At 38.5% G+C, this 7,112-nt stretch overlaps 1 long non-coding RNA gene across 1 annotated transcript; it reads left to right on the top strand.

Annotated features, from left to right (window-relative positions):
* The first annotated feature begins 4,245 nt into the window (after nucleotides 1-4,245).
* Nucleotides 4,246-6,152, top strand: LOC127987474 (uncharacterized). The gene is made up of 3 exons (XR_008161221.1): nucleotides 4,246-4,278; nucleotides 5,467-5,595; nucleotides 5,761-6,152. It is a non-coding gene; the product is annotated as an uncharacterized LOC127987474 (long non-coding RNA).
* Nucleotides 6,153-7,112: the final 960 nt, after the last annotated feature.

Genomic DNA, 7,112 nt, shown 5'->3' with positions numbered 1-7,112 from the left:
AAAGTATGGCAATTTCTTCAACGCTTGCAGAAAATCTACAATTTACATCCACTGGACAGTGTGATGATTGTTAATGTGAACTTAAGAGACAATGACCAACAACGACTTACAGAAAGTGTTGAAAGAAGGATTGGTGAATCTCAAGAAAACATTGAAGCTGGATGGGAAGCGGTTCAAACCTTCTTATTTGAACTGAAACCTGCAGAGGTTAATTGGGCTAAAATTACCTCTTGTGTGCAGAAGACAGGAGAAAGTGTTGCAGAATTTGAAGAACGCTTCAGACAAACTTGGATGGAACATGCTGGTTTGAACAACAACATTGAAGAACTCTGTGAAGACACTAGCATCCCTTTTAAAACCATATTTGTGAATGGACTGAAACCTGAGGTTTCTAAAACTCTTAAAATCAGGTATGATGACTGGGACAGCACTGGAACAACATTTATGCAGATTGTAGAATGGTCAGCAAAGATTGAAAGAACACAGGAAGTCGATCTCAGAGTTTTACAATCCAAAACCTTGTCATACAACAACAGGACAATGGGATACGAAAAAAGTGAATATCAGAGACACTCAAGAGAGAAAACTCAGGAAAGATTTAGACATTGCAACGAGGAAGGACACTGGATTCGTGATTGTAAGCTGAGTTTGAGACAAAGTGATGACGACCACCTGTTGAAGAGGTTTCAGCAGTTGACAGCCAAACAAAAACAGACTCTGCTAAATGCTGTGGAGCCACAGGGAAACTGAAGAACCTCTCTCTGCAGCACCAGCTAGTGACATCTTATCCAAAAGCTGATGGACTCCATGAAACCTCAACAACTGAAGCCACAGAGGATGTCCTAGTAGACAGTGCTGCTAAACAAGCCGTAAAGGAGAGAGGTAAACATGCAGCGGCATTAAGACAACTTCAGCAAAACTCACAAACTGTTCTACATAGTAAACAGATTCAAATTGAATTGGCCAGGAAACAATCATCATTGTTAATGGAAGATGTAAAAAAACATGATGACAAACGATGCCTTAAGGAAAACCACAAGGAAAATGGACTATGCCCTTTTGAACATGTCACAGGCCGGCCCATGTCCACTGAAAATCTAACATCTGACAGCCTTGTCCAAACTGATGAAAGACTCAGTCTGGCAGTACACAATGCCAAGAATCAAGTTTTGGCACCTCCAAAAGGGAGCCATGGTTTAGTGCCCAACAAATGGGTAAAGATTAAAAAAACTGATGTGTCGCAACAAGAATACAGATGGGAAAGACCAATTGAGGATCTTTTAGTAACTGACACAGCAGTTAAGGCACAGGGAAACAATGAGTGGATTGATGTGAATTTGCCTAGAGATGAGGGATAGATGGCAGTAGTGTTTTTCAGAGTCCAAATATGGTGGGACTAGAGTTTTTAGGCTCTAGCTTGTCGCCTGAGGACGAAGACATGAACATTTCACCACTGATAAACACTGTAGTGTCCTTCCAACATTAAATAGGGACAGTTATATTGGTAATTAGGCATATTTTGTTTAAACTATTTCTTTGAAAAGATTTGTTTCCCTTTTCTCTGGTGTGATTGTAGGTGTCCCAGCGTTTCAGAGGATGAGCAAAGATATCCAACGCCTAGATAAACATGCCTTAACATCCACAGAACACAACAACATTCGTCACTTCCACAAGATCGCAACATTAAAATAAAAAAGAACTTAGGCATTAAAGATAATGCAACCTCACCATGAACTCTTATTCTGTCATCTTAAGTAAGGGAGCCTGTATGCAGCATTCTGTATTCATGATTACTGAAAAGTATTGCAAGAAGGAACCTGTATACAGCATGTGTACATGACTACTAAAATTATAACTGTTTTGTATGTTCTTTCTATTATGTGTGATCAAAAATTATCAAAGGGGGGATTGAAAGATTATTTGTTTTTAATTAACTTTGGTTGGATGTATTTGGAATCAACTGTAGGCAACTGTACTTTGTTCACAATAGTGTGAAACAACTGGCCCATATAATCAGCCTCTTAGGTCAACATCAAGTCATTGAATGGGCTCTCCATGGGAGAGATCCTTTCAAGTCACCAAAAGGTTACACTATCATTGTCTCTCCATGGGGTGTTATTGTATTGTTTGTAGCACATTTGTTAACAGGGTTAACAGGTATAAAGGTCTGGTCTCACAGACAGTACCTTGGGTTAAGATTGTATGAAGGATGACATGCTAACATCACTGCTGAAGAACTGCTACACTTTTTCTTGATACACACCTGCAATCCACTCACAACTGACACACATTCTTCAACACATCCATTGAGTCAGTATTGTTGAACTATTGATCAGCTGACTTCACTGAAGAACTGCAGACCATTTTAAGATCTAGCCACAAGGAATCCACAGTATAAAAAGAGGATACACAGTGGATCTCAAAGGGAGTGTGGTTTTATTGTCGTATTTACTCTTCTCTGATCATTCAGTTGATCCATGACTTTTTAATCACTAAAGGTCAAAGGAAAGTAATTTGATAAACTAATAAAAATCCTGAAACTAACATGTGATTTATAGAGACTTTTGTAGCCCTAATTATAAAAACAATTCCAAGTCTCTAAGCACAGCCAATTAGCGTTTTTTTTTTTATGGCCACCTTTTTTTCTCTTTTTGTCAAATTCTGACCCAGAAAAATGTAAATAAAAAAATACACATTAATCAAACTATTACGTTCATAAAAAGGATATATAGCAGTGGTTGGGCACGAACCCAGTCTCCCCAAAAGCTTCACACAGCAAGAAGGTATAAGAAAAGTTCATTTCTGATGTCATTGTGCCGATGTTCCCCGTCAGCTTTCTGAGCTCGGTGCAGTGCTGTCTCATCTCCCTCATCACAATCAGTCTTTCCTCTTCAAGACACACTTTTGACATGTACACATCAAACTCTTCTTCTTGGTACCCAGATAGCAAACATATCCGGGCCTCATCTGGGCCAACTATGGCACATCTGGCTCAGTTCTGGCAACGGCAGAGGTTATATGGGCCATCTCTGGCCCACACACATCAAGCCGGTTTTAGTTTGAGTTGTGGCATGCTGTGTGTGGGCCAGATCTGGCCCGTGTGTGACAAACCGGCTTTAATTTGAGTCGTGGCTTGCTGTGTGTGGGCCAGATCTGGCCCGTGTGCGACAAACCGGCTTTAATTTGAGTCGTGGCTTGCTGTGTGTGGGCCAGATCTGGCCCGTGTGCGACAAACCGGCTTTAATTTGAGTCGTGGCCTGCTGAGTGTAGGCCATATCTGGCCCGTGTGTGACAAACCGGTTTTAGGTTGAGTTCTGGCTTGTTGTATGTGGGCCAGATATGGCCTATACCAGGTGACCAGATGTGCCATTTTCTGAAGACTCGTCCTGGCAGATCACCTTACTTTTCCAGTCAGTGGTTCTAAAACTATTTTGAGTACTGGACGCTTATAATATTTCAGGACACGTAATATAAATACATACACACATTTATTTGACCTACACGGACCTGTTATGAAGCTGCAATGTTATTCGATTTTTTTACATTTTTGTACCATGTCCTCTGGTGTGACACCATGTCCTTTGAACTTTTTTGGAACCACTTCAAATGTTTTATGCTTTGTTGTGCATTACTATGACACCCCTACATTATATATTTTTTTATTATAAAGTGCATGTTAACCCAGACAGCAACATAGTGTTGGCCCAGATCCGGCCCACATCTGGCCCGCATGAAATCCATGTGGGCCAGATATGGGCCAGACTTGGGCCGAAACTGCTTGCTGTCTGGGAAGCTACATAATCCTAAACATTTTTGCAAATGTGTCTTGCTTGCCACTAATGACAGGTTAGCTTGGAAAAGCAAGGTCATTAATTGACAGAAAAGGCTGAAACGTCCTTTGGTGTGATAAAAAATTAAAAAGTCCTCCATTGTGACACCTGTACTGTCACACCACAGGACAAAGTTTCTTTAAATCATTTTAAATAATTAAAAAATATTTGTTTAACTCCTTTTTTTATACTTTTAAATGCAATAATTACATTCATTAAATTAAGCTCTAATCATCAAAAAATTCATATTCAAATTATGAATCTTTAGAATATATGAAAAATTCACTTTTTAATAAAAAAACACAGACGTGGCAGATTCGGACGGGATTAAAATCACCAAGTACGTCTGTGAAACGCAGATTTCTCTAACAACCCCTGTAAAACTAGTCCCGTCCGAATAGGGCTTAAGACAACACTCCAAGATGCTATTGACCACAAGACTAGTACAGTAAGTCAAACCTCAAATATACAGTACACTAGTGTTCAAAAGCTTGAAGTTGATACAATTTGTAATAATTATCTTCTGCTCACCTCTGTAGTAATTATTTCATTAAAATATGTAAAAAGAGTAAAATTGTGAAATATTATTACGATTTAAAATAGCTGTTTTTATGTGAATACTTTATAAACTAATTTATTCCTGTGATGTGCAGCTGTATTTTCAGCATCATTCCTCCAGTCTTCAGTGTCACGTGGATCCCTCAGAAATGCTGATTTGCTGCTCAAGAAACTTATTATCAGCGTTGAAACAGTTGTGCTGCTGTTTATTTTTCAGGATTCACAGATGAATACAAAGTTCAAAAGACCTGCATTTATTTATGCATTTATCCAAAGCGACTTACAGTGCATTCAGGCTATCAATTTTTACATATCATGTGTTCCCAGGGAATCGAGCCCCCAACCTTGCGCTTGCTTGCACAGTGCTCTACCAGTTGAGCTCCAGGAACACTATTTGAAACAGATAATTTTGAACAATTTGATGCATGTAACACTAACATTCAAATGTTTAGAGTCTATGTAACAATGAATCCAACAAAAAAAAAATTCAGCACGTCTGTATTTTAACATTGATCATAATCAGAAATGTTTCTTGAGCAGTAAATCATCATATTAGAATGATTTCTGAAGATGTGTCACTGAAGACTGGAGTAATGATGCTGAAAATACAGCTTTGATCAAAGGAATAAATGACATTTTCACATAATATTCACATAGAAAAGAGTTGTTTTGTATTGTAATAGTCACAGTGTTACTATTTTACTGTAATTTGATTCAATAAATGGAGCCGTGGTGAGCATAAGAGATTTTTTATAAAGGCATAAAATATCTTACAGACCCCAAACTCTTGAATGGTTGTGTAAATTACAGTTATGATGTTCCTCCCAGTTAAATTTTATTAAAATGTATTAAACTCTGGCATATGCAGTCCATTCTATAGAGACTGTGTCTGTTCCCCAAAAACAGACAACAAATAATATGTTTATTAAGGGATCTTAAACCTACTAGATTAAAAATAGTACTCAATGTACTCCATTGATGAAATAGTAAAAAGTGCACATTGCCTGAAATGATATGAACAGCAGCTATGCTAATCTTTCTCCCTTTGCCTTCCTGTTTCTGCAAATGTCCATCCCAGGGTTATTAGAAACTGCACAGCACAGGACTTGCAGGACTTGTGAGGACTTCAGATGATACCAGTACTCAAAAGACCTTAGATGATGGCAACTATAGATGGACATACAAACTACCGCCACTGCAAAAAAAGGTAATGTTAATTTGAAAGAGCTGTGTCACAGTATCAAGGGCTCCCTTATCAGTTCTGCTTTCAGTACTGGAGAGTAACAGATACTTTTTTTTTTGTTTGATGTTTTTTTTTTAATGTTTTTATTAGTACATATACGTTATCTTGCACATTTTATCTCCCCAACAGATTCTAATTTGAAAGAAGTTTATAATGCATGTTCACTACTCCCAATTCAGAAGACTGAATCAGCCTGTGTATCTGAATGTTTCTCATACTCACTCCTCTCTGCCGCGTCTGAATTTGGGATTTTCCTTAGCTGTCAGTTATAAACGTCAAAATTAAAAGAAATAAACATTTGAAATATATCAGTCTGTGTGTAATGAATAAATATAATATACAAGTTTCACTTTTTGAATGGAATTAGTGAAATAAATCAACTTTTTGATGATATTCTAATTATATGACCAGCACCTGTATATCATTGCTCTTTTGTTGATTTTGATTGCTTCCATTGTCCTCATTTGTAAGTTGCTTTGGATAAAAGTGTCTGCTAAATGTAAATGTAATGTTAATGTGTATTTAACTTTATTTATAAATATTTATCTGTATTTTTTATTTTGTAATAAGGTAAATGTATTTGTTTTATATCTATACATGCAGTTGTATTCATGTATGTATATTTATTTGTCTAATTTTTATATTTTAATAAAGCAGTTTAGACTACATGAGTGTTTTCTTTATTCTGGATTAATTACATATTCTTTTGTGTCTAGAAAGGGTAAATATGGGCCATATCTAACCCAGAAGTCAGCCACAACTGGGACGGATCTGGGCCACATCTCAGAAATGGCGTGGTTGACATCTGGGCCAGGTGTCGCCCATGCCATTTGTCAGCCAGACTCAGGTTGAGTCATCGCCGTCATTCCCATAGACAGTAAAAGAAATGGACACAGCGACCCCATTGGAACTCAATTGAGACAAATGAAGCCCAGTTTTAGCGTTTTTTAGCACTTCCGTTTCTGACGCGCAGACTCAAACGAAGCTTGACGACATCAGAAACCTGTCTGACAGATGTAAATCTTCTAGTAGCTGTGCGTGCAAACTGCCATCGTTAATCTTGCAGAGACGGCGAGCTTGAGCGGGGAGTTCTTTGGCGTGAGTGAGCAGGAGTAAGTATTCTGATTAATTATTTTGTATAGTATATTAAAACGTAACGCCAGTACGCCATATTAAGTTAATTGCCTGCGAGCTTCTCCACCTGTCTGTACGGTAATGCGACAGAGAGTCGCGTGGTTATGATGCAATCGTTAGCCTATTTTTTACAAAAACTGATTATACGGGGCCATAATGTAACATAGAGGGTAATGGATGAATGGATAAGAGCGCTCTCGTCCCGTTTGCGGGGTGGGGGGGGGGGGGGACTCTTATTTTGACAGAGCGCAGCTCATACGGTGGGATGCTTCAGAGCGCGCGCGCGCACCGCAATCCAGTCTTGCATCAGCGTCATCTTCAGAGAGAGCGAGACGTGAAATTCCCTG

This window comes from Carassius gibelio, chromosome B22 (genome assembly GCF_023724105.1).
Source record: "Carassius gibelio isolate Cgi1373 ecotype wild population from Czech Republic chromosome B22, carGib1.2-hapl.c, whole genome shotgun sequence".
Taxonomy (NCBI): domain Eukaryota; kingdom Metazoa; phylum Chordata; class Actinopteri; order Cypriniformes; family Cyprinidae; genus Carassius; species Carassius gibelio.
This window is presented reverse-complemented; position numbering and strand designations above follow the sequence as displayed.